General features: G+C 34.5%; 1 long non-coding RNA gene across 1 annotated transcript; it reads right to left on the minus strand.

The window, feature by feature from the left end:
- Positions 1-14,183: 14,183 nt before the first annotated feature.
- Positions 14,184-26,849, minus strand: LOC106007277. The gene is made up of 4 exons (XR_006607897.1): positions 26,819-26,849; positions 16,173-16,232; positions 14,560-14,623; positions 14,184-14,417 (listed from the first exon to the last, which is right to left on the minus strand). It is a non-coding gene; the product is annotated as an uncharacterized LOC106007277 (long non-coding RNA).
- Positions 26,850-27,878: the final 1,029 nt, after the last annotated feature.

The following is a 27,878-nucleotide window of genomic DNA, read 5'->3' on the forward strand; positions in this document are numbered from 1 at the left end:
ATTAACTAGATGAGAGAAATTCTTTCCCAATGTATACATGTATCAAATTATCACTAGGTACAATTAAAAGCCTTACAATTTATTTATCAATTATACCTCAATAAAGCTGGAGGTTAAAAAACAGTGAATGGGGGTTGTGGACTAGGCAGAAAAAGGTTCATTAAGTGGGATGGGGGGTTAGCATATGAAAGGAGAAACTGATGGCTATGTTACGATGAAGTACTGAGATACCTAGAGTAGTGAAATTCATAGAGAAATGAAGTAGCATGGGAGTTGCTAGGGCCTGGAAGGAAAGAGCAATGGAGAGTTAGTATTTACTGAGTAAAGAGTTACAATTTAGGAAGAGGAAAAGTTCTGTAGATGGATTTGTTAATGGTTGCACAACAATGTGAATGTGCTTAATTCCACTAGATGGTACACATAAAGATAGTCAAAGTAGTGGGTTTTATTTCATGAGTCATTTATCACAATTTTTAAAAATACTATATAAAAATTTAAAAAAAGATGAACTGTTAATCCATAATTTGTGATCCTATAACACATATTAATATCGCGTGGTAAGAATGGTATTTACTTCTGCAATTTCCCTCCTAAAAAAAAAATAATAATAATAAAAATAACCCAGCCTAATCATGAGAAAATATCAGAAATACACAAATGATGTGATATGCTTCAAAATAGCTGACCACTCCTTAAAACTGTCATGAAAAATAAGGATGTCTGTGAAACCACTTCCACTGTACTTCTACAGACCTTTCTGGGTCCGACCAGAAAGCAAAAACAAATCTCACTGCTCAACAAAAAGAATGCATTCCTTCCTCTAACTTCCCTTCAACTTAAGAGGAAGGAAGGGCACCAAGCTGGGGTGCAGGATCTAACATTCTTGTTTCCTTCCAGTTCTCCAATTACCATCTGCACTGGTCTGAGAGGTAGGAAAATTTGATTCTGCTTGATAATCTCTTATATTCTGTGATATCTTTTTGTTCTAATACCTAAAATAAGCCACATGTGCTTAAAGTCCAGAATTGCATGGTTTTTATATGTTTGTCTCGATTCTTTTCTCCTAAAATAACTTCTCTAAATGCCATGATTAACTCCAATATAGTAACCAGTTTGGAAGAAAATAACTGGAGGAAATAAAGCACCTTTGAACTAGAGGGAAACAGACTACAATAATCTCATCACGTCAATAGCTTTCTCTAGAATATATATGGTTTTCTCATTACCCACAAGTAAAGTCCTCTTTTAATGCGATTTTCAAGACTTGCAATTTTTCCAAACTGATCTCTAATATATAGGATAAATATACAATAAAACCTTGTGTCTAAAACTGAGTTATCCTCACAATATTACACAGTATGTTTATTCCTTCCTCTCTACCTCTACCTTTGCCATTTCCACAACCTGAAATCTCATCTTTGATCTTATCTCTCTCTCTAAAGTACATGCAGATTTTAATTTTCACTTGAGCCTTCTTTAACCATGCCAGCTCATGGTGTACACTGAATCTTCCTTAGTGACACATTTGAAAAGCTTTCTTTCATCCAGTAATTTGTCATATCTTTCCGAGGCACACCTTTTGTGGAATTATGTGGTGTTTGGAAAGTATGGAATTTTGTTATTATGGTGTTTGTCTGTAATACATTAACAAAGGTTTTTAGACTCTGAGAATTTGAGTGACTTGTGTAAGATCACTAAAATGGTAGGCAGCAAGATTAAGAGTGATCCACAAGTTACCCTGACTCGTGAGTTTGAAGCTTTTTCTTATATAGCATTCTGTTTTGTTTTTCAGTCCTTCAAATTTGGGATAACTTTTGAAGACCGGATGTTAGGAAACTTTCCAAAGCCACACAGTCTTTCTCGTTTCTCTCTCTCTCTCTCTCTCCTGCCCTCTCTCACTTGTTCTTGCTCTCACTCTTTCACTTGTTCACTTTTTTTGCTTTTTCTGTAATGATTTCTGTTGCTCTTGCACTGTAGCTGTCTTTCTCAAATAATAAACTGGGATAGTAAGTTGTATTAATGTAAATCAAATGCCTATGCCATTAGACTTTCCTATAGTCTGTTATGACACAAGATGAACAAATTTGTTTCCAACCTATTTGTTCTCAATCCTAGGTCAGAAACTCAACTCAATACATTATTCTAGCTTTTTCAAGTCCAAAGAAGTTTTTGGCTACCAAATGGAGATCTCAAATGTTTATCATTAAAAAGAAATTATCATTTTAACTCTTGTAGTTCTATCTTACCAATGGAAAAATCGTATTAGTTTGTAACATAAAGATGCGTGGGAGTCCGTGTTTTGTGAACATGGGCACGTCAGAGTTTAAGGATAATGATCTCTATCTGTGTACCCCAGAAAATGTGTGATAGTTGTCATGTTTGTTAGTGCCTGCCCAGTGCAAGGTCTGGTATTTTAATTCTTGGAATTCTCAGTATCAACTATCCTCGCGTCATGAATAGAGTAGGAGCTGAATTCCTGACAGTTGATGAAATAGTGTATGACCCACATGTCAGAGATAGCTCTGCTCAGTAAATGACACAGCAAGTAATAGAATGCAATGATGTATGTATGATAAGAAATAACAATTTCTTATTCCTACTGCAGCAATGATGTAAGTATGACTTATGTCACTACAGTTTCTTACCCAATATCCTTTTTTCTCCAGCCTTACTAATAAGATCTTAATTTAGTTGGCGGGGGGGAAGGTGTTTTCCTCCCTCCTTTGCCTCTAAGGGTTGCCATGTGACAAAGTTCTAGCCAGTGAAATGTAGTCAGAAATTGAATTGCGGTAGAGGAAGTCATGAAAGCTTTTTTTTTTTTTTCTTTTTTGAAATAAAGGGACAAACTCAGCTCTCAGCTGGCATGAGCCTCATGACCTCCTCCATTTTTTTCTGTAGTTTTGACTCTGCTGTGAGGCAGCAGCTTGTGAGTGGGAGAAAGAAGGAGCTTGGTTAATTCCCATTTGCAACATGGACCAATCCTAAATGGCTTTCTTCCAGACTTCTGTGTTATATGAAAAAAACAAATTGCTGAAGATGGTTAATTGAGTTCTTTCATCTGCAGCCAAACACAATCCCAATTACTATACTCTTTTCAAATTGAATCTACTATATAGTAAGAAAAGCAAGGTACAAATATCCTATTAACAATGAGGACCTGATTTGGTGATCATAACTTATATGATAAAATCCCCTACAGCAGTTGCATGCTGAAGAGCACCAAACTCCAAGGTCAAGGTCAAAGCCAATATTATACTCCAGTAAGTTTTCCATACTCTGTGATTACCAAGATCTTCCAAATCTGAAATCAGAAGGGAAAATTTCTCTGGAATCATGAAATATTGAATAATAAAACATTATTTGTTTGGTATTTGGAACAATGACCTTTTTCAAGATTTGAAAAAACAAATTATCAGATAATTCACCAAGGAAAAGTAAAATAAAATTAATTCTAAAAGCAAATAACGAGACAGATATATATATCCAAAATATTTTTAGTCTGTAGTTGCATTAACTTTATCTGTGATATGAGGCCTGCATTTTATTATTTAATTATCTGAATCCTCTGAATTCTGAAGTCAGTTTTGGAAAAATAACATTTCACCTTTCTATTTTTGCAGTACGTCGTTTTCCTTCAAGCTCAGTTCTACATTTAAAACTTTTATTAACTAATTAACAATAAATAATCATTGAGAGTTTATTGTATGTACTAGATATCACCTTAGCTAGAATTGGTTTACACCAGCTTTCCAAAGCCTGTTCTCAGCCCTTCTCAATTCTTGCTTCAGTGGCAACCACATTTTGAGCTTGAAATCTGCCATACTAGGAATGCTTACATGGAAGAAACTGGCTAATGCTGCAAATCAATCGTGTGTGTGTGTGTGTGTGTTGGAAATATGAAAGATCATATTTCATAGAAAACAGATGAGTTAGATGAAAAAGATACATTAAAAGTTCAGAGCCAGGGGCGCCTGGGTGGCTCAGTGGGTTAAGCCGCTGCCTTCGGCTCGGGTCATGATCTCAGGGTCCTGGGATCGAGTCCCACATCAGGCTCCCTGCTCAGCAGGGGGCCTGCTTCCCTTCCTCTCTTTCTGCCTGCTTCTCTGTCTACTTGTAATCTCTGTCAAATAAATAAATAAAATCTTAAAAAAAAAAAAAAAGTTCAGAGCCAAAGTACCACATGCATACCATGAAAAGGATTTAAACCTAAGACACTCTTATTTCTTCAACAAATACTGATTTAGCCTAATTCTATGTCATGTACATGTTAGTTTCCATGACTATTACAAAAATATTTTAAAATATTTTAAAAATATTTTAAAAATTTTTTAAATGACCACTACAAGGACACATGCCTTGGTGCTCTTTGGAGTTTACATTCTAGTGGGCAAGGTCTTCAACTCAGGGTATTTACAATATAGCAGGAGTTATCCCATCTTCTTACACACCACTGTAGTGCAAGGTAGTGTGTGATAAGGACTGAGGAAAGGAAAAGTCAATGGGTAATGTAATTCTGAGCAGGAGAGCACAGTTGTGAGTGATCTGGTAACCCTTACTATGCTTCACCAAAGTGGCACCATTTGTCTTGAATCTAGACATTTGGAGAAGAAATTCATAGATTAAAGTCAGTGTGGGTAGTGGGTAAATAACTTTTTTACTATTTTGAACTTATTTCTGTTATTTCCTCATATTTTATTGTAATATGTTTATGTGTCTTTTTTCCCATTACGTTTTGAGAACTCCTCATAAAGCAGAAGATGAATACTGACTGTTTTGTCTGCTGGCACAGAAACTGTCACAGTGCAAATCCTCAACAAATGCCTCTGGACTGAATTCAGATGGGAGAAATAAAAGGAAAATGCAAGCTGTGTTTAGGAAATGGTGAGCACTGTAATTTGGTCAAATGGAAGATTATGGGAAGTAAAGTGCATTAAGACAGATAAATAAGAAAATGAGGTGAAATCAGATCATGAATTTGTTTCATAGACAGAAACTGACCTTTATTTTTAGTGGGCATTTAAAAAGTATTTAGGAGGAGAGAATCATCAAAGCCTGCTCTAGAAGGATAATCTGGCAGCTGAGTTTGAATGTGGATTACCATGTAGAGAAGCAATAATGGACATTTAGAAAATAATGAAATAACATAGGTCACAAATCAAAACGGACTGAACTACTGAGGGGCCAAAAGGAATGAAATGATAGAATACAGTGGACTTTGAGGTAAATAAAATGAGAATGTGTTATCATATTTCGTAGAAAACAGATGAGTTAGATGAAAAAGATACATTAAAAGTTCTGAGCCAAAGTGACTAGAAACATGAATCTATTGGAAAACTAAGGAGTATCAAAAATTCTTTTATTTTTGTCTGTTTATATATTCAAGAGTGTGAGATTTTTGTACATGCTGAGTTAGACTATTAGATGGTTTATAAATATGTGAGATATTCATTAAGAATAATAAATTATTCAGTATATATGTTTATTTGAGGAATAGTATGACATTAAAGTCTTATTTATAACATATTGAATTATCACTGAAAAAATATAGTATATGTCAAATATAGTACCTAATTTATCTTCATCCTTAATCAAAATTTCTATGTTCACCCAAGCCTACTTGAAAAAAACAAAACAAAATTTCTATGTTCAGCCAAACCAGTAAAGTTGAAATAAATTGCCTATATTCCATTAGTTCATAAAATACTGGTAAATTTTTCTAAGTCTACCTTGGGGTTGTTTAGTAATTGTTACTCATTAATCTGAGAAAGAAGATGACATGGGTAATCAAATTCATATGCTATTTGCCAAAAGAGCATAACACAATTGATCTAGTCCCAAAAGTTCCATTGAACTTATGTTTCACATACAGCATAATGACTTTAGTTTTTCCCCAGTTTTATTGAAATATAATTGATTTACCTCATTATATAAGTGTATAGTATATTAGTTTGACTCTAGATGCGTGACCTAGAGTGCATCTTATGTTGTAAATTCATATTGAATGAGATTGATGGTTCTTATTTAAATGACAATGGAACACAAAGTCAAGTTTTATTTACAACTAATTCACTTGCTTGACTTTAATGTAAATGGTTATATTGACCCTTTCTGTAACTTACCTTTTATTACCACTAGCTACTTACTAAAAGTGAGCTATTTTCATGTTCTTTGCTAAAATAAGGCCTGTTATAGGGGCACCTGTGTGGCTCAGGCCATTAAGACTCTGCCTGCGGCTCAGATCATGATCCTGGAGTCCTGGAATCAAGCTCCATGCTAATGTCCCTGCTTTGTGGGGAGCCTGCTTCTCCCTCTGTCTGCTGCTTGCCTGCTTGTCTCTCTCTGTCAATTAAAAAATAAAATCTTTAAAATAAAATAAAATAAGCCCTATTACCATGTCTGAAAAACCATCTATGAATTCACTCTTCCCATTAGGTATATGACACAGAATAATATTTGAGTTTATCTCAAAAGAACATTCTTTTTAAAGACTTATTCATTTTAGAGAGAGAGAGAGAGAGAGCACACAAGGAGGGGCAGGGGTAGAGGTGAAGAATCTCAGGCAGACTCCCTGCTGAGCACAGAGCCTGATGCAGGGCTTGATTTTACCACTCTGAGATTATGACCTGAGCTGAAATCAAGAGTTGGCTGCTTTATAAATTGAACCATCCAGGTGCTCCTCAGAAGAACATTTTTGAGGAAGAATTAGCTTTAAATGCTTTGAGTTGTTAAGAGGAGAAATTTCTGTTCAATACTTCCAATGTATTATTATGATGGTGAATATATGAAAACAATAAAATGAAAACAATTTTATGTGCGGGAAATACTAGCAAAGACCTCCGAGTTATGGGACTAAAACTGGTAAGTAGTATGATATGAGTTTTTTGGGGGCCCTAGATATGTTAATAAAGATGCAGATTAACTATTCTTGGGCATCTCATGGAAAAAAAAGGGGGGGCAACATACCAAATTTTCATCAGAGTTTCTCATCTATTTTGAATTCTTAAAATATTCATTTCAGGAAAATCCAACTAAAGTATGTGAGAGAATGTATATGTGTTCATTATTGCTAGGTATGTTTTTTGTTAAAATATACATGAATACAAAGAATTATGAACCCCAATTAAAGAATCTTATGACAGCAACAAACATCAACAAGGAAAAAAATGGACTATTAAGGGGACACGCAAGGGGTACCTGGGTAGCTCAGTTGCTTAAATGTTTGCCTTCGACTCAGGTCATGATCCCAGGATCCTGAGTTCAAGCCCCACATTGTGCTCTCTGCTCAGCAAGGAGCTTGTTTCTCCTTTCCCCTCTGCCTGCCGCTCAGCCTCCTTGTGGGCTCTCTCTGTCAAATAAAGAAGTAAAATATTTTTTAAAAAGGGGTGAGGAACACACAAAATAATTTTGGACTATGGTTGAAACATAATGAAAATAGTAAATTGGAAAATATTTCAACTGCTTCTGTCCTGTCGTGTGCATTTAGTAATATACAAATAAGGAAACTTGGAATAGCACATATAAAAACACTCTAAGATTTTTTTAAATGCATAATATATGATATAAGATCAGTTTGGGACTTAAAAATAGTTGTGTAGAAGTGAGTAGGGCATGTGTTTATCTCACTGAATATTTATTTCTGACTGATTAATAACCCTGTAATTTTTTAGATTCTACTCAAAGATGAATATGCAAGTCACATTTTACTTAATCTTTTCTTCAAGAATAATGTTACTGCTTTTCAATGAAGTTAACAAAGATTCTGAGTTGGTAACATTGATAACTCACTTCCTTATCCTATGTGACTAATTGCCTTCTTTAGTTATGAGCTGACAGACAGAACATGAACTTTATTGAAGAAACAATTAGAGGTTAATAAAATCTAGTTTTCCCATCAGAAACAAATACCTTTAGGTAGCTGGGCAGAGTCACTGATGATGCAGTTTATGAATGGAGAATATTGTGCCCATTGTACATAGGAGGGTAGTTATGTGCATTTTAAAATGATAGTTGGGTTAAGCCTCTGCCTTTGGATCAGGGCATGATCTCAGGGTCCTGGGGTCGAGCCCCGCATCAGGCTCTCTGCTCAGCAGGGAGCCTGTTTCCCCTCTCTCTCTCTGCCTAGCTTTCTGCCTACTTGTGATCTCTCTCTCTTTGTCAAATAAATAAATAAAATCTTTAAAAAAGAATAAATTAAAAAAAATGATAGTTGGTTCCAAATTCCTCTTATAATTTTATTTTTTTCGTGGTGATTAATAAACTATGTTGATGCATCAAGGAAAATTAATGTTAGAACAAAAATATAATTATTAGAATAATCAACAACTCTGACTCATTAACTATGTCTTGAAGGCTTCTTTTTTTTTTTTTTAACTTTTCAGTGATGCCAAGTATATATTAACAGTCTGAGAAACTTACCACTCTGTTCCAAATCCATTAATATCTTTGGCCAGAATTATTGTAATGATCTACAGTGGGTCTCCCTACCTCTACCTTTTATCCCTAAAAGATATTCTTAACACAGTATACAGAATGATCCTAGAAATCAAACCACTTCTATTTTTAAAACCCAGAGTAAAAGCAAGATTTGTCACAATGGTCAAAATCCCTACATTGATGTGCCCTGCCCCCCAAGGCATCTTTCTAACCTTATCTTTTGCTATTCTCTTCTCATACCATTCCAACTGTACTAGTCTTGCTTTCCACCATCATCCTTGACATGCTTCCACATTATTGTTTTCCACACTAACTATTCTGTCTGCTTGAATTTTGTTTCCCCATACATCCACATGTCTAACTCCCTTATGTCCTTCAAATCACCATCTCATCAAGGCTATCTAGACCATCATATTTAAAATAACATTCCCACACAATATTCATGGCCTTCCTAACCCTGTTTTACTTTACTTTATGGCATTTATTGCCTTCTAAATTACACATTAATTACTTGCTTATTATGTTCATTGTCTGCTTCCCTATTGGAATTTTTTCCTGCTTTGATCACAGATAAATCCTAAGACTTAGAAAAGTAGGATATAGTAGGTTCTCAACAAATATTTGTTGAATGAATGAAGACTCTACTGCAATTAAAGAGTTGGGGGGAAAACAATCATCTCTTACTATTTCTAGAAAAAGAATTAGCCCAACTATAAAGCTTAGAATGCCAATTAGTCAGTGAGCATAAATAATTAAACTACCACTGAAAAACAAGACAGGTACTTATTAAATGTCTGCCTTCCTTTATATGATTTAAGTGTCTTTTCCATTTCTAAGCAGATTATAATGAAAGCTATAGAGCATTCATTGTGTACATAGAATTCTTGGTTGACCATAATCAGAGAATTACTTAGAGGGAAAAACCACCCCACTGTTTTCTTAAATGTTAAATTTAATGTAATATCATACCAGTATATTTTAAATAAATATAAACATCATATATTTGACAACAATATAATTTTTTTCTAGCACAAATAAGTCCTTTCAAAAAACCAACCAGCTTACCACTGAAAGTCCTTCTCTGTTAAGCAGAGCAGTGAGATATATACATTTCGGTGCCAAAGTCCACAGAATTGGACAGAAAAAACTTTGTGACTTTAAAGTGTATCATTCTAATAAAAGCAAATGAAATTTGTAAAGTTGCATTTGTTGAAATATTGTTTCATTTTGGATATGGGATAAATTCATATCAGCTCTTTTAAGCAAGACAATTGTACATTTGGCCCAAGGTCAGGATGTAGCAACTTAGATTTCCTTTGAGGAAAAAAAAATGTAGAAAATGTTTCAGCTTTTTTTTTTTTTAATTAAAAAAGAGAAGTAAAAAAGTGAATACTGCTTTTCGAACTTTATCTAACTAAGCACAAAGCACATGGAAGGATGCATAAATGTAAAATTAACTTTTTGCTGTTCAGAAAAAAGAATTTGGATTTGAGAGCAAGTGAGCTAAAATAAAAACATGCATAATTTACACTACAGATGGGTATATTCTCTACATTAAATGATACCTAGCAATTTCAAGGAGAAAGAAAATAAAGTGACAATCAACATTAAGAAGGTGGCAGAAGTAATCAAACACATGCCATGTTTAAGAAAAGGCATAATGAAGTTTCCATAAGAATCTTTTTTTCATGACTCAGACACCAAATAACTATTTCACAAGCTTCAGCAGAAGTTCCCAGTGCACTTATCAATAATGCATCCAGCCACAGCTTTAGATATTAAAACAAGAGGAAGTTGACTATATCAAAGATCCAAAGTTCAAACATATTATACTATGGAGCTTAAAACCAGACAAGAAAAATGTGGGGGTGAGGAAGGTAGATTGTGTGCAGATACCAAAAAAAATACTTTTGTTGAAGGTTGAGAATAAATTAGTAATGAGATACAGGGCCTTAAATCTTACAAATCAGTTATACCCATAGGTGTGAACAAAATTATATGATCCTGTAGGTGTGAACAGAATGTTCACCATTTAAATAATACCTGTTAGGCAATGGAAAGATGGAGATGATGTAATTTAAAGTATTTTTATTTCATGAGATGATCCCATTGGAAACCACAATATTTACTGAAAATCTCAGCAGAATACAAAGATCTATAATGTAGACATTCAGGATTGAAGCACATTAATAAAGTAACAATAGGAAGTTTGCATTACCACGTTTGATAATTATGGTTGCATAATTGCAGACAGAGCTTCAATATGGCCATAATCATAATTTATAAGTAAAATATGGGAAAATCCTCATTATAAGAATAATGGAGAATGTTGTTTGTTGTGCTTTAACAAATATTATAGTAAGTACATGGTACTTTAATTTGCTTGGCCCTTACCATTTTGCATTGATTTTTGTTTACTATTATGTTACTAAAACATTCTGAAAATATTTCATTTATTTAGGAGAGTAAAGTCTGCAAAATACATATTTTATGGCAATAAAATTTTCTGATAAATATCTGAAAATTATCTCTTAACTAATTAATAGACTAATTAATTAATAGGGCAAATGAATAAAATAAGCACTCTTTGCCTTCTGTTTGGTTCTGTGGAAGCCAGCCAAATGAACTTCAAGTCTAGACATAGCTATTAGGTAGCAAAAATTCAGATTTAGCAGATGGCAATCACATATGTAAAATGCATATTTTTAGTGTACCAAAAATTTTAGTTGGGGTAAATTTTAGAAATTTTCTTTTGAGGTTAAAGCAATTAGGGCACTGTTTTCTAGCCTTGTATCTTAAAAGTTTTGCTTGAATCACAGCTATAGCTTTTGTGCTTGGGAACCTAACTCAAAGATCTTAAGTCTGATAGAGCCTATATATGGACCATTCCCAGTCTTCCTTGATTCAGATTATATTGCAGTTAAGTAGCAAGGAAGTCATGCATACCTACTTTACTTCTTCATTATACCCACTTAGAAATCTTAACTCTAATAAAATTTAAGGAAGAAAAAATATAGCAAGATAAAACTAAAAACATAAAGGTATCTTTGTGCCCATCTAAAATAAGAAATGATGTATATTTCCCCCATGAACTATCAATATAATGTATCTATATGGAATGGTAATTTAGTTCTCCTATAGGAGAACAATTCAAATTCATAAATAATTTCTTGGTGTAAAGATGTTTTAACTGCTAAGTCAGCAGCAGTAGGTTTCCATTCTAGAGCTGAATAGCACATCATTTCAAGTTGCTGTATTTTTAAAAAGGATATGCTCCTTTCAAGTGACAGCATACCTGTTAAAAACTCAAGGGGGAAAAAAATTCAAGGGGAACAAAATTGAAGAAATTATGTTCTGTTTGGCTTCACAGTGCTCAGGATACCTCAGTAACTTTAATGTGTGGTTTAACCCAATTTAGAGAGAATGTTTGGTGTCACTGATAAAGACAGAACTTGCAATGGGACTTTCTTAGAGACTATTTTCCCCTCAGATGGTCTCCCTGCAATCAGGTTCTGGACCTCAGGTTAGCAATGCCACAGGGAGATATACATGAAATTAAACAAAATGTCACTGCTAAGTGTTTTAACTTTTATTTTTCTGTTAATTAAGCCAATTAATATGGTTACAAGTTATTATTTTGTATTCATATTGTAATCTAAAACCAAGTAAAAATTTGGAAATAAAGTAAAAATTAAGGAAAGAAAATTCAGAAATGTTGACTTGGATTACTCTTAAATATAACCTAACATTATTTGATTTTCACTTCAACTTCTGCTTCAAGCAAGAAGGATGCCCTAAACTTTTTTCCCCAAAATGTGACCAGTGTGAGCTACCTGTATACAGTTAAAAATAGTTATCTGACCCCGTTGTCCTCAAAAATGCTTTCTGAATTCTAGTGATCAGATTTCACAAATTATATTTATACACATCTTAATATTCTTCATAGATATTATCCTAACCTAAATATTTCTTTCAGTCAATATCAAGTTTTATTCTATTGAAAAGAAAGACTACAGTGTACTGGGTAAATGCAAAGATACTAAAATCAGACTATCTTGTGTGGAATTCTAGAAATTCCAGTTATAAGCTATGTGATCTTGGAAAAATTATTTCCATATTTTGTGTCCCAGTTTCCTCTGAACAATGGGATAATAATGGCTCTATAAGAGTGTTGCATCAAATATAAAAAAGAGATTCATCAGCAGAAAACAGTAATAATGCTGCTGGCATATGGTAAGCTTTCAATAAATGTTATTTACTACTACCTTTAAAAAGTCTTTTTATTCTTCCTCAAATGCAAATTCTTAAGACCATGAGATGTTCTTGTACTGAAAGATTAAAGCAAGTTTCAAGAAAAGTGCATTTTAAGCTTCTGAACATAGCCATTGGGTACTTTTATTATTCTACAGACACATAAATTATATGGGTCAAATAGATAAAAAAACATTGTCATACTTTGTTACTAATATGCGGAACAATGTTCAGCTAATGAACTAATGTGTTCAACAATGTCCTGCTTTCAGGTTTGTTTGTGCAATTTTTGTTTAATTTTTATTTTTCTAGAATAATGCTCAGCAACAAGGCAAAACAATTACTTTAAGACAAAAGTTTTCAAAATGACAGGATAAATGCATAAATTACAACCGTGTCATTTAATTATTTTTTCTGGTAGCCTATTTGATTAATGTGGGTAATATTAATGCAAACTGTGTCAGGTGTAAACAATGCTACTTCAGTGTTCTTTTTAGCTAAATAAAAAAGTAAAGCTACACTGATTACAAGTAGCCTGGCTTGTCTTTTGCAACATGGTCATTTTTCTGATTACAACTATGAACTAGCTTTTCTCTATAAGATTTCACTGTTATCTAGAGTTCTTTGTGTACAGATATTATCTCTTCCAAGTGATTAAATAGGCTCTTTGTATAAAAGGAGTATTTCCCAGTATCTAGCAACTCTTTGTTTCAAAATTGAAGTGAGCGAAAACAATCAAGTACCCAGGGAATGAAAAAAAAAGAGTAAAATGGAACTCTTGAAGCCAGAAGTTCAGAAATCCTTGAAAAAATAGCACCTCATTATAATCAGTAGAATTGTTCAAAAATAGATCTAATCTATTTTAAATTTGAACAATATGCCACAGTTCATTTTAATATAAACAGAAAAGGAGCATTCCACTAGGTTGAACAAAAAAAAAGGTTTCTGATTATTTTCAAAACGTTTATACTTTTACAACAGATGTTATTAGGCAACTTGAAAGATCTTGTATACTCATTCAGTTGCCTCTAATGATTTTACTCTCATTGTGTATATATTTCCAAGCATGAAAACAAATGATTGTGCTAAAAGATAGTCTATGTAGTGAAGTATGTGGTATTATTGCAGATTTCAAATGAAAGCAATTAGTAAACTGTAAACATAAAAAAGAAAATAGCTATCAAAATAATATTTAGCTTACCCATTAAAATATAACTTTTATTTTCTCTGCATTCATGATGAAATTCAAAATTGATTATAACAGTGCAATAATTGAGGAATTATTTTTTTTAATTTCCATGATAGTGTATTTCTTAAAATGGAGTTGAATTATCAATGAGAGAAGAGAAAACATAGAGTGGATATGTACAATACTATGCTACAGTAATCCAATTACTTTCTGTGGTCCAGAAATAACATGCCATTTCAACACATGGGAATATGGTAGGATGTGACTTACAGTTTGATTCTGAATATACAGTAAACTTATTTTTTCTGGGCCTATTTTTTTCTCCTTCTCTATCCCTAAGTTAAAAGTGATGTTTCTCTCAGCCTGCTGTTTGGCTTGACAAAAAACATTGTTCCTTCTTCTCCTGGGATAGACTTGATTGAAGGAAATGCATCAAGTAGGGAAGTAAAAGTTTGTTTCCCTATTGCTCTAGTACTGCCTGCTGCTGACTTCCCATGAGAGAGATGACAACAGTTTCATAAGGTCTTCGCAATTTCATATTTGCCTGAAAAGGGACATCAAATTTAAACCAAGTAGAGGAGCAATATACAATCTGGATTGGAAGGAGACCCAATTCTATTTAACCTTAATTTCCCCTTTCAATTTAGAAACCCTCCCACTGAAAAATGTTAACATTTGAGACTTACCATTTGGGAAAGAACCTATGTTGTTTTGATGAAGGAAGAAACGTTTTCATATTTTACCATTTGCCTGCAACAAAAATACGTTGACTTGGTGACTGAATTCTCAGTCCTTAGGAACATTAAATTGACTTTATCCAGATATCTATGCTCTTTATAGTGTTTGTAGAAATGGGTGAAATTATATTTGTTTCTGGAAATGTTTATTGTGAAGTCTATGAATTAAATACAGAACTAGCAAAAAGTAAAATATAATAAAAAGCCAATTTTGAGAAAACACGGTGAAATAGTGTTTTGATAGACAGATGTTTTTCTGTCAAATCACTTGATTCAAAGTATTTACCTTCACATCAACTGAAATACTCTCATCATAACTAAAATAATTTTAGCTCATTAAAGCAAACACTAATAAATCAAGCCTGATTTTCCACATAGCATTTCTTCCATTCTTGATTTCTAGAACTCTTTAATTTTGATTCATCATTTAAGCCAAACCAGGCATATTTATTGGATGCATTGTGATTCCCGTCATCTTCTTTTTAAGTGCCCTGATATTTTCCAAATATGTTGTGTGGTCAACATATTGGCAAACACTGAGTAGGTGAACACTCCTACTTCAAGAACACCACAAATATATCTTCCAATACTTGGATTAATATAATGTTATATTATAAACTAAGAGAAAATCTTGAATCAATAACCTAAACTACCACTTTTCGACACTAAAGAAAGAGAAAGCTAAATCAAGGTAAGCAAAAGGAAGGATATAGTAAAGATTTGATTGGAAATAAATGACATGGAAAACAGAAAGCCAGTAGAGAAAAGTCAACAAAACCAATTGTTAGCTCTCTGAAAAGATTTTTTATTTTAAATGACTAAACCTTTAGCTAGAGTCATCAGGAAAAAAAAAAGAGACCAGACTTAAGTTACTAAAAGCATAGATTAATAAGAAATGTATGGATTTTAATGGACTACATTAACAAATGTATGCAAACATGTTAAATAACCTAGATGAAATGGACAGAGAGACACAAAGTACTGAAATTAACTCAAGAAGTAGAACATCTGAATAGATATGTAACAACTTAAAAGTTTGAATTAGTAATAAAAGAATCTTCTATAAAGGAAATACCAAGAGCAAATGGTTTGGTTGGTGAATTCCCAGAATGGTTATAATAAAAAAGACAGATAATAGTGTTGAGAAGGAGGTGTAAATATTGGAGACCTCGTATATAGGTGAAACTATAAATGGTCACAACTGCTTCGGAAAACATGTTGGCAATTCTTCAAAATGATATGAATTATCATAAAATCCAGCAATTGACTTGCTTTGGTAGGTAATATTTTAAAAGATGCAAACAGAAGCTTAAAATGTAGTTGTTAGTTGGGATGGCTTACTTCTGCCTCTATAACAAATATCCAATGTACCCAGCCTAGTTCAGGGTCCCAGAAGGAAGAGAGAAGTATGAAGTAGTGCCACCTTAGCCAAGCCCTGCCTAGATTAAATGACCTAGGCGTAATATGCACCCAACTGACATGTGAGGGTACTAAGCAAATGCTGATTTTTATAAATTACTAATATTTTATAGTTTATTTCCCACAATAGTTAACCAACTCACCTCTGCTCTTCCTCTCCTCTGGGAAGCCCATAAAGTTCAAAAGTAGCTAAATAAGTTGATCTTAAAAAAAGGGTCAATTTAAAAATATTTACTGATTATAGTACTTAAACATCTTAAAAGATGCTTTAAACACCTTGCAAGAAAAAGAAGTAATGGAATATGACCATAAATTCAGCTAGATCTAAATAACTTATTCACATATTTTAGTATATAATGAAAAACAAATTTCTGTCCATCAGAAACTACTTAAAGTTTAAAATTTATCATTGATTCCATTTCAGTACCCAACCGGAAGTGTGTTGTCTTCCAAATTTCCTTACCAACTCTTATCTTTCCAAATTCACACATATTTTTGGTCTTAAATTTAAATCTATTTAAAATAATGTCATAATATTGGATTGCTTTTTAAGGTTTGTATTTATTTATTAGAAAGGGAGAGAGAATGGGCGAGGGTGGGAAGAGGGAGAAGCAGGCTCCACACTGAGCAGGAATCGACTCAGGGCTCAATCTCAGGATCCTGGGATCATGATCTGAGCTGAAGGTAGAGGCTTAACTGACTCAGCCAACCAGGTGGGCAACAAATTAGATTTTAAACTACCTTAAACATTATAGAAACATTCTCTAGTTCTTTGTACATTCATACATATATTATAGGAGATCAATTAATATCTGTAGACTTGTTTTCTTATTATTGGTACCACAACATTTCAACTAGTTATCTAAGGCTGGCTCCATATCTAAACCAGGTTGAAAAAATGTAATTTCTATTTTAAAAAACTTACATAATTATACATATTCTAAGCCATTAAACCAATCATTAAGCTATATTTCCTTTCATAGTATCTTACTTAACAAATTTCTTTCTTTTTTCTGTCTTTGGTAAATCACTATAACCTCCAAATTAACATTTCTGTAAAAGGTTATCTACAAAATATTCTGACTGATAAACCACTGTTCATCCTAGGTAGAATATTCTGTTTCTAACTTTCTAAGATCTGTAGCTAATGCTCATTTTTGGTTCTTTATCTTTTAAACTACATTTTTTGTCTCATTAGATGGATCAGAGGGATATCATAGTGTTCTTTGTGAAGTCAGAAAGAATTGTTCATGGCAAATTTTAATACTGAAGCTATATCCATGCACAAATGCACATGCCCAGATTGTACTTTTAAACCCTTTTATTTTGAAATGTAAATTGTGGTTCTTTAATGGGAGTCTCTGACAGCTTTCACTGTGTTTGAGACTCTGAAGTGAATTTAAGTTTATGTAATCTCATATTAAAGCAAAAGGAAACAAGGTAGGAAAAAAACATACTTTCTTCAAGACTTAGCTTTCTGGGGTTAGTTTGATGTCTCATCCTCAGTAACTTCAGGTGTCATAGCAACAAAATATTCTTTACAATTGAGAAAATTTGTCTTCCCCCACTAGATATGCTGCTGATTTAATGGATATTGGGTAGTGAAGTAAGGCGATCTCCTCACCGTCTCCTCTAGGATCCATAGATCCCTGATAGCCACCTGCTACCTCATCCTTTGCTTTCAAGAACATATTTCTCAAACATATTTTGATGTTTTCTATGAGAGAAAGATGCCATGCCCTATTAGCTGATTTTTAAAACTGAGCACCTACGGTGTGCCATAAATATTTTGCTTCCTACTTAATCTTGAATCCCAACTTGGAAAAGATTTAGGCAAAAGCCATAAAAAAAGAAACATTTATTCTACAATACACTACTAGTATATTCTAATACGATATAAACTTTATGTTATCTTCAGTGATTCACACAATCGAGTCATGTTTAATAGTCATGTATAAACTATTGTGTTTGGTAAAATGATGGCTCTAAATGATATACATGCCAAAATCACAGAATCTGTGAATACATTGAGTCATACGGCCAAAGGGACTTTGCAGATGTAGTAAGTTAAGGATATTGAGATGGTAATATCATCTTGAATATCTAGATTGGCCTGATATAACCATAAGAGTTTTATAAAAAGGAGGCAGATATGATGATGAAAGCAGAAGACAAATGATGTGGGGCTGGGAGCCAAGGAGGGAGGACAAATTCTAGATGCTGGAAAAAGCCAGGAAATGAATTCTTCCATGCAGCCTTTAGAAGGAATGTAGCCCTGACAACACCTTGGTTTTAGCCAAATGAAACTGATTTCTTATTTTGTTACCCCAGAATCACAAAACAATAAATTTGTATTGGATTAAGCCTCTAAATTTGTGTTAATTTTTTTACAGCAGCAATAGAAAACTAATAATCCATAATCTTCCAAGTTTGTCTTTTTTTCTCTCCTACTATAGTTGTCATTAAGAGATAATGCATCCCAGGAGACTTCACAAAACATCATAACCCCTTATAGACTGTCTCTAAATTTATCTACACATACCTTCCTGGAGAAATACAAGAAATAGTTAAAATGCTCCATACATTTACCTTTTCAGCCCTGATGGCTGCTCTTGTATTCAAACACGAGCAAAACAAAATGATTTTAATATGAGCTTAGTAATAAAATCTCTGTAATGTTTATGGTTTGATCTTAATTATTTTTAAATATTTTATTTATTTGACAGAGAGAGACACACAGAGACAGGGAAAATAAGCAGGAGGAGTGGGAGAGGAGAAGCAGGCTTCCCGCTGAGCAGGGAGCTGGAAGTGGGCCTTGACCCCAGGTTCCTGGATTCACGACATGAGCCAAAGGCAGCCACTTAATGACTGAGCCACCCAGGCGCCCAGTGGTTTGCCCTTAAAATAGAGGTCATCTTCCAACCAATCATTTTGTTTTGTTTTGTTTTAAAAAATGACCAGAAAATGAGAAATCCTTTTTTTAAAAAATCTTTACAATGAGTCTATTTTATCACTCCATCACCCAAAACCATTATCAATTTTTAGGAATGTCAGCTCTGAGAACAAGAGAATGAACATTCAAGAGTACACATGGATGTGTGTACACACACACACACACACACACACATACACAGCTTTCTTAGCAACTGGATATAAATTAAGCATCATAAACCACAAAGAAAAACACATTTTTCTTTCCAAATCTGAAAACACATTTTCAAAACACCTCAAATGCCTCTTATATCAAAACTGGAAAAGGCTTTAAAACAATATTTCAAATAGCAGAAAAGGAGGCAAGAATGCCCTTCTGTATCTGGGTTCTCTACTCTGTTCCACTGGTCTATGTGTCTGTTTTTGTGCCAGTACTATACTGTCTTGGCGATCATAGCTTTGTAGTAAAGCTTGAAATCAGGCAATGTGATGTCCCCAGTTTTGTTTTTCTTTTTCAACATTTCCTTAGCAATTCGGGGTTTCTTATGCTTCCATACAAATTTCAGGATTGTTTCTTCCAGCTCTTTGAAAAATACTAGTGGAATTTTGATCAGGATGGCATTGAAAGTATAGATGGCTCTAGGGAGTATAGACATTTTAACAGTGTTTATTCTTCTGGTCCATGAGCATGGAATGGTCTTCCATCTTTTTGTGTGTCTTCAATTTCTTTCATGAGTGTTCTGTATTTCCTCAACTATAGGTTTATTCCCAGGTATCTTATGGTTCTTGGTGCTATAGTAAATGGAATTGATTCTTTCATTTCCCTTTCTATATTCTCATTCCTAATGTATAAGAAAGCAACTGATTTCTTTACATTGATTTTGTATCCTGCCACATTACTGAATTGCTATATGAGTTCTAGTAGTTTGGGGGTGGAGTCTTTTGATTTTTCCATATAAAGTATCCTTTCAGTACTATGTTGAACAACAGTAGCAAGAATGGACATCCTTGTTGTGTTCCTGATTTCAAAGGGAAGGCTGTCAGCTTTCCCTCATTGAGGATGATATTCGCTGTGGGTTTTTCATAAATAGATTTTATGAAGTTGAGGAATGTTCCTTCTATCCCTATATTCTCTTTCTATATTCTCATTTTAATAAAGAATGGATGCTGTATCTTGTCAAATGCTTTTTCTGCATCAGTTGAGAGGACCATATGATTCTTCTCACTTCTCTTACTGATTTGTTCTATCACATTGATTGATTTGTGAATGTTGAACCACCTTTGCATCCTAGGGATAAATCCTACCTGGTTGTGGTAGATAATCTTATTAATGTACTGTTGGATCCTAGTAGCTAGTATCTTGTTGAGAACATTGGCATCCATAATAATCAGGGATATTCGTCTGAATTTCTCCTTTTTGATGAGGTCTTTGCCTGGTTTAAGGATCAGGGTAATGCTAGCTTCATAGAGTCTGGAAGTTTTCCTTCTATCTTTTGAAACAGCTTCAGGCAAATAAGTATTATTTCTTCTTTGAATGTTTGGTAGAATTCTCCGGGAATCTGTCAGGTCTTGGGCTCTTGTTTTTTGAAAGGTTTTTGATCACTGTCTCAATATCGTTACTAAATATTGGTCTATTCAGGTTGTCAATTTCTTCTTGAGTTTTGGAAATTTATAGGTTTCTAGGAATGCATCCATGTAATCTAAGTTGCTTAACTCATTAGCATATAACTGTTGATAATAATTTCTGATGATTGTAGTGAAAAGAAGGACCATTTGTACCCCAGTGTTCATAGCAGCAATGACCACAGTTGCCAAACTGTGGAAAGAGCCAAGATGCCCTTCAACAGATGAATGGATAAAGAAGATATGGTCTTTATATACAATGGAATATTATACCTCCATCAGAAAGGATGAATATCCAACTTTTGTATCAACATGGATGGGACTGGAGGAGATTATGTTGAATGAAATAAGTCAAGCAGAGAGAGTCAATTATCATATGGTTTCACTTACTTATAGAGCATAAGGAATAAAATGGAAGACATTGGGAGTTGGAAAGGAGAAATTAGTTGGGGGAAATTGGAGAGGGAGATGAACCATGAGAGACTGTGGACTCTCAGAAACAAACTGAGGGCTTTGGAGGGAAGGGAGGGTGGGGGGTCGAGTGAGCCTGGTGGTGGGTATTAAAGAGGGCAGGTATTGCATGGAGCACCAGGTGTGGTGCATAAGCAATGAATCTTGGAATATTGAAAAAAATAAAATTACAAAAAAAAAAAAAAAGAATAGCCTTATGTATTTTGCTTTATAAGTCCTTTAGCTAAATATCCTGTAATAGGTTTGGCAAATGATACTTCCACTATATTTTCATTCAAATGAAACAAAGAATGAGTAGACAATTGAGTAAAAAATACACGAAATTTAAATGTTTAGAGGGGTCATGAAAACAGGAATTCAGGCTATGTTCTTGTCTTACTTGAATGTAATTTATGTTGAAATTATGCTCATTTCGGAACAAGTGATAAAGTTCACCTAGTAAGTTTCATCTGTTTTTTCTCATATTATTCTTAATTTCCTCTCTACACTTGTCTCCCCCTTCTTTTATAACCCACCCTGACTTCATTTTGTAAAATTGAAACCCAAATACAGGTTCCTCAGTGATTTTAGTTACAAGGAATAAACTATAATGGTACTGTTTAAATTGTATAATATTTGTCAACAATTCAAATGGAGACTACAGGGGAAGAACATTTTGCATATCAAAATGTTGAATGAGTAAAGATTTAATTGAACATAAACTAATTCATCCACTTAACAAAATTTTTAAAAATATTTTAAGTAATCTTTACATCCTATATGGGGCTTGAACTCAAAGCCCTGAGACCTAGAATCATACACTCTACTGACTGAGCCAGCCAGATGCCCCAACAAATATTTTTTGAGCATTAAATGTATGTCAGAAAATAGGGTTAAGGAAAAACATTGACCAAAATTAGTCCTCATAGAACTTAAATAGAACTTTAAAATATGAAAAATGTTGTCCAGATACCTCCCCTGACTTCGGATCATAATACTTTTTATCTAAATCACTGTGTTGCTCTTAAAATCTATGTGACAGTGTATATAATCTCCCCAAGACTAATGAAAAATAGGAAGTGAGTCCCCTTCCAGAATGCCAGACAATAATTGTCTTGGTATAGCTTCATTTCTCCCTTTGATGCTTATGAAAAGGGTTAAACAACTTCTTTTTGTTTTTTTTTTTTGGGGGGGGGGATTGTTTTTTGGTGGTGGTGGTGGTAAGTATATGAGAGCCATGGCTTTTGATCATTTATCTAGTTAAAGTTATACCCACTTTCTCTAAACTGTCCTTGAAAGAATTTGAAGTGGAATCATTTGGCCAAACTCTCCAAGTACCACACAATTATATAGATTCATCTTCTTTTCCCTTGCAAGAGGTATTAAAATTCTTTTGCAAATAACTTGTTCACATAGAAAACCAAGAAGTACAAAGAGACATTACTGATTCCAGAACTAATCTGGCACATGTTAATTTTCAGTTAGTATTGCTTTTTTTTTTTTTTTTTAAGATTTTATTTATTTACTTGAGAGAGAGAGAGCATGAGTTGGGGGCAGGGGCAGAGGGAGAGGGAGAAACAGGCTCTCTTTGCTGAGCAGGGAGCTCAATGCAGGAATCTATCCCAGAACCCCAGGATTATGACCTAAGTGGAAGGTCAACTGAGCCACGCAGGAACCCCCAGGTTACTAATTATTAATACAGTCCTTCAAACTTTGGAAATATAATGATCTCAACCCTTTAAACCTTTAAGAGGTCTTTCAAAATGAAAAGTTCATCTTCTCTTGTTCAGATAGTTCTAAACATTTTGTTAATTTCATTTCTGTGTTCTTAGCCCACTTGTATTGACCTGTTCTTTCCGTCGTAAGTTTAAAACATCTTTATAGATTTAAAAATATATACCCTTTCTTTTGTTATATGTGGTTTAATAATTTTGGGGATTTCCCTTTTTTTATTTAGATTGATTTATATAGTTTAGAACAATGTAGTTTTATTGATATTGAATTTTATTCACAGATAAATTTAGGGAGAACTGACACAATGTAACTGAGTGACTACATTGTGAAGGTGATATGGTTCATACTCTAATATATTTATGACCCTTTGGAGATGTTCTATTTTTTTCTCACTCATTTCATTCCTTTTCTTATTCATTTCATTACTTAGTATTTATTATTTTTGCTTGCTATAATATATGGGATTATTTTAATGAATACATTTTTAAATGACATGTATAAATATATATTACATCCTTTTGAGTTTATGTACATGTTTTATAATTGGTAACTTTAGTTATTAAGCCATTTTGTCTGACATTTAATATTGAAACATTTAATATTATGATTTCAGCTAAACACATTAATTTATTTATGTATGAAGAAAATGGTAGGGAAACTATCTGTGGAGACTCTACCCTCAATCTTGAGATTCAACATTTTAGGGTACATCTGAATATTGGTTAAATTTCATAAACCTTGTCTGCAAAATTGTGAGTTCCTTCATCCAACATGTCCATAAAAGGTGTAAATATAGAGTTGGTTTTCCAGTACAGTAGCAGAGTGGCTTAAAAATAACCAAAATGTATTTCCTAGAGGCTAGAAGTTCAAATCATGGCTATTGGAAAGAATCTGTTCCATGCCTTTCTCTTAACTTCTGGTATTACTGACAATCCTTGCCTTTCCTCCTATTTCTGCCTCTGTTATCACATGGCATTCTCCCCTTGTGTCTCTGTCTCCATTCTTCTTTTGTTAGAGCAGACAAGTCACATGGGGTTAAAGCCCTATCCTGCTCCAGTATGACATCAACTTAACTTCAAAGACCTTGTTTCCAAATGAGGTCACATTCTGAGGTTCTGGGAAGGATACAAATTTTGGAGGGGACACTAATACGGTACTGTCTTCAACTGGTCCCTACTAGGATGTGTGCTCTTTCAGTTGTGAAAAGTATTCTTCCACTTATGAATAAACTGATCACGTAAATCCACAGGCAAATAGACCTGCTTCTGAAAATTATTCATCTTATGTGGCATATGGTTCTGATTAGAATGTTCTTTGCCTTTTCCCTAGTCAATATTCACCTCAAATCCTTACCCCTCACTTTTACATTGGATTCCTTCAGCTTCATGAGGTTGCTTCACTGTGCTACTCTTACTTTATTTTTTTTATTTTTATTTTTTTTAAGATTTTATTTATTTATTTGAGAGAGAGACAGTGAGAGAGAGCATGAGCGAGGAGAAAGTCAGAGAGAGAAGCAGACTTCCCGTGGAGCTGGGAGCCCGATGTGGGACTCAATCCCGGGACTCCAGGATCATGACCTGAGCTGAAGGCAGTCGTCCAACCAACTGAGCCACCCAGGCGTCCCTCACTGTCCTACTCTTAACAAGCCTAGTTCAGAAAGGTCCATTCTTGATATATAACATAATATATATTTCCTCTTCTACTTCTGATTTGGTGGCTTTGAAATGCTACTAATTTGTGACAGTGAAAAGGGTAATTGATTTTAAATATGTGTATGTCTAACTAATGCCATCTAATAGAGAAGGGTATTCGCCAAATTACCCTTAACTAAATAAAGCTGGGTCTTTCTACTGGGAAAACCATCCTATTTTTCTTGAATGAGGGATGAGTGAAGATGATAAAGAAGTAATAAGTCTCCTGTCTAACCACTAGAGAAGAATATTAAATCTTGAGAATTGTTTGGCTTGTTTTTGTCAGGGTTGGATTGATTTCATATATTTGTTCTACCAGGCACTTCTTTTAAGTGACAGAAAAGGCCAAAGTGAAATTCTTCCCTATTGATTTCACGAGCACTAATAACAATGTAAGCACCTAAAAAAGAGATTAGACATTAATTTAAAGATGAAAGGTTAAATACATGAAATACACAGAGAACCCAATGAATGGGAAATAAATCAAGACAAATCTACAAAGAATGAAGAATGGAGAAAATTAAAACATAACTTAGGTAACTGAAGGCAGATATGCAAAGAATAACTGACTTATGAGAAGGAAGAAATCTGTCAACAAGGAAAGCACCATGTTTTGTTTTATTTATTTGTTTGTTTGTTTCAGAGGGAGTGTGCCAATGGGAGTGGAGAGGGACAGAGGCAGAGGGAGAAACAAAATCTTAAGCAGGTTCCATGCTCAGTGTGGAGTCTAACACAGGGCTCAATCTCACAACCTTGAGATCATAACCTGAGATGAAATCAAGAGTTGGACACAACGGATCAAACCACTCAGGAACCCCAGAAAGCACTACGTTAGTCAAAGTCACTCAAAGGTATGAGTCAGTGGCAAAAGGTATCATGGAAGATCAGAGACAGAATGTGGGGCTGAAACAGGAAAGGAGTCCATATAAGAAGTCTTTAGACCTCCAAACCTCCTCCATAGTGATGGCAGACTGTTGGAAAGTTTAACAGAGTATATGTATTGAATGACACTGGGCCCATTGTAGCATGGCATATCATATTCATAAAAGGATGATAAAAGTGAATATTTGTATGATGAATTCTGAGATTCCCAGCACTCCTCTCTCAGTCATGTCTATCTAGAATGTTAGCAGACTGGTTTATTATTCAAGATATGGGATTAGAAATTTCCTTTTCAAAATCTAGTCACTGTGAAAAAAAAGATATTTACATTATCAGCCCCCAGTGAAATGGTCCAGTCAGATTAGCCAAAAATGAAGTTCACATTTGGTGTGTTGAAACTGAGCTCATAGTTTCCAAATAGCTTTTTAGTCCCTCATTCTTAACTCTGAGCAAACAGTCAAGGATTTATCTAAGAAATAACTTCAAAGATAAAGATAAGAAGGAAAGAAGGATGGAAGGGAGGGAGGAAGGGGAAAAGGAAGGAAGGAAAGAAACATTCACAAAACTAAGAGGAAATATCCATTTTGTAGGAGGGAGAGAACTTGAAAAAAAAAAAGAGAAAAAATAAAAATTATTCTTATTCTCAGAGAGATGAATGAAACTATCACCCTTAAAATAAAATAGGAGCAGCTGCTATAAAAGAAATTTTGTGAGATCAAAACTTAGCTCTTAGAAATATAAAGCATAATAGCAAAAACATGTAAAACTTAATAGAAAGATTGGAAGATAAACCTGTTATTTTCCTAAAAAGAAAATAAAAATGTAAAAGGAAGAACCATTCTTTTCAAGATTATTTGGACACTGAATTTCAACCCAGGTTTTGCCAAGTTAGAAATTCCTTGGAACTACATCAGTGAAAACTTAGACATCTAAATTTCAAAAAGAAAAAAAAAGTTTTTTTTTAATATCAAACATTAGGACTATTTTAATTAAAATGAAAAATGAGGGGGAGGAGTCAAGATGGCGGAGAAGTAGCAAGCTGAGACTGCTTCAGCTAGCCGGAGATCAGCTAGATAGCTTATCTAAAGATTGCAAACACCTGAAAATACATCGGCAGATCGAAGAGAAGAAGAACAGCAATTCTGGAAACAGAAAATCAACCACTTTCTGAAAGGTAGGACCGGCGGAGAAGTGAATCCAAAGCGACGGGAAGATAGACCCCGGGGGGAGGGGCCGGCTCCCGGCAAGCGGCGGAGCAACCGCGCACAAAATCAGGACTTTTAAAAGTCTGTTCCGCTGAGGGACATCGCTCCAGAGGCTAAACCGGGGCAAAGCCCACGTGGGGTCAGCGTGGCCTCAGGTCCCGCAGGGTCACAGAAGGATCGGGGGTGTCTGAGTGTCGCAGAGCTTGCAAGTATTAGAACGGGAAAGCCGGCTGCAGAGACAGAGCCGACAGTAAGCTCGCAGCTCGGGGTGACCTTGAACCGGTCACAGGCTCGGTGAGCTCGGAGCGCGGCGGGAGGTCAGGCAGACGGGAGTAACTGGGCGCTGTTCTCTGAGGGCGCACTGAGGAGTGGGGCCCTGGGCTCTCGGCTCCTCCGGCCCGAGACCAGGAGGCCGCCATTTGTATTCCTGTCCTCCGGAACTCTACGGAAAGCGCTCAGGGAACGAAAGCTCCTGAAAGCAAACCCGAGCGGATTACTCACCACGGCCCCGGGTAAGGGCGGTGTAATTCCGCCTGGGGCAAAGACACTTGAGAATCACTACAACAGGCCCCTCCCCCAGAAGATCAACAAGAAATCCAGCCGAGACCAAGTTCACCTACCAAGGAGAGCGGTTTCAATACCAAGGAGAGCAGCAGAATTCCAGAGGAGGAGAAAGCCAAGCACGGAACTCATGGCTTTTTTCCTGTGATTTTTTTTAGTCTTGCAGTTAATTTAATTTTTATTTTTCATTTTTTTTTCTTCTCGCCTTCGGGTAAAATTTTTTTTTAACTGTTACCTTTTTCTTTTTTAACGATTTTTTACTAGTTTATCTAATATATATATTTTTTCTTTTTTAAATTTTTCTTAGGTGTTCTCTTTTTTAAAAAAAATTCTTTTCTTTTCTTTTCTTTTTTTTCTTTTTCTTTTTTCTTTTTTTTTTTTTCTTTCTTCCTTTTTGAACCTCTTTTTATCCCTTTTCTCCCCACTCACGATTTTGGATCTCCTCTAATTTGGTTAAAGCATATTTTCCTGGGGTTGTTGCCACCCTTTTAGTATTTTACTTGCCCCTTCATTTACTCTTATCTGGACAAAATGACAAGACGTAAAAATTCAACACAAAAAAAAGAACAAGAGGCAGTACCGAAGGCTAGGGACCTAATCAATACAGACATCGGTAATATGTCAGATCTAGAGTTCAGAATGAGAATTCTCAAGGTTCTAGCCGGGCTCGAAAAAGGCATGGAAGATATTAGAGAAACCCTCTCAAGAGATATAAAAGCCCTTTCTGGAGAAATAAAAGAACTAAAATCTAACCAAGTTGAAATCAAAAAAG

The sequence above is a fragment of the Mustela putorius genome, unplaced genomic scaffold (genome assembly GCF_011764305.1).
Source record: "Mustela putorius furo isolate JIRA1106 unplaced genomic scaffold, ASM1176430v1.1 tig00000759_pilon_pilon_pilon, whole genome shotgun sequence".
Lineage (NCBI taxonomy): Eukaryota > Metazoa > Chordata > Mammalia > Carnivora > Mustelidae > Mustela > Mustela putorius.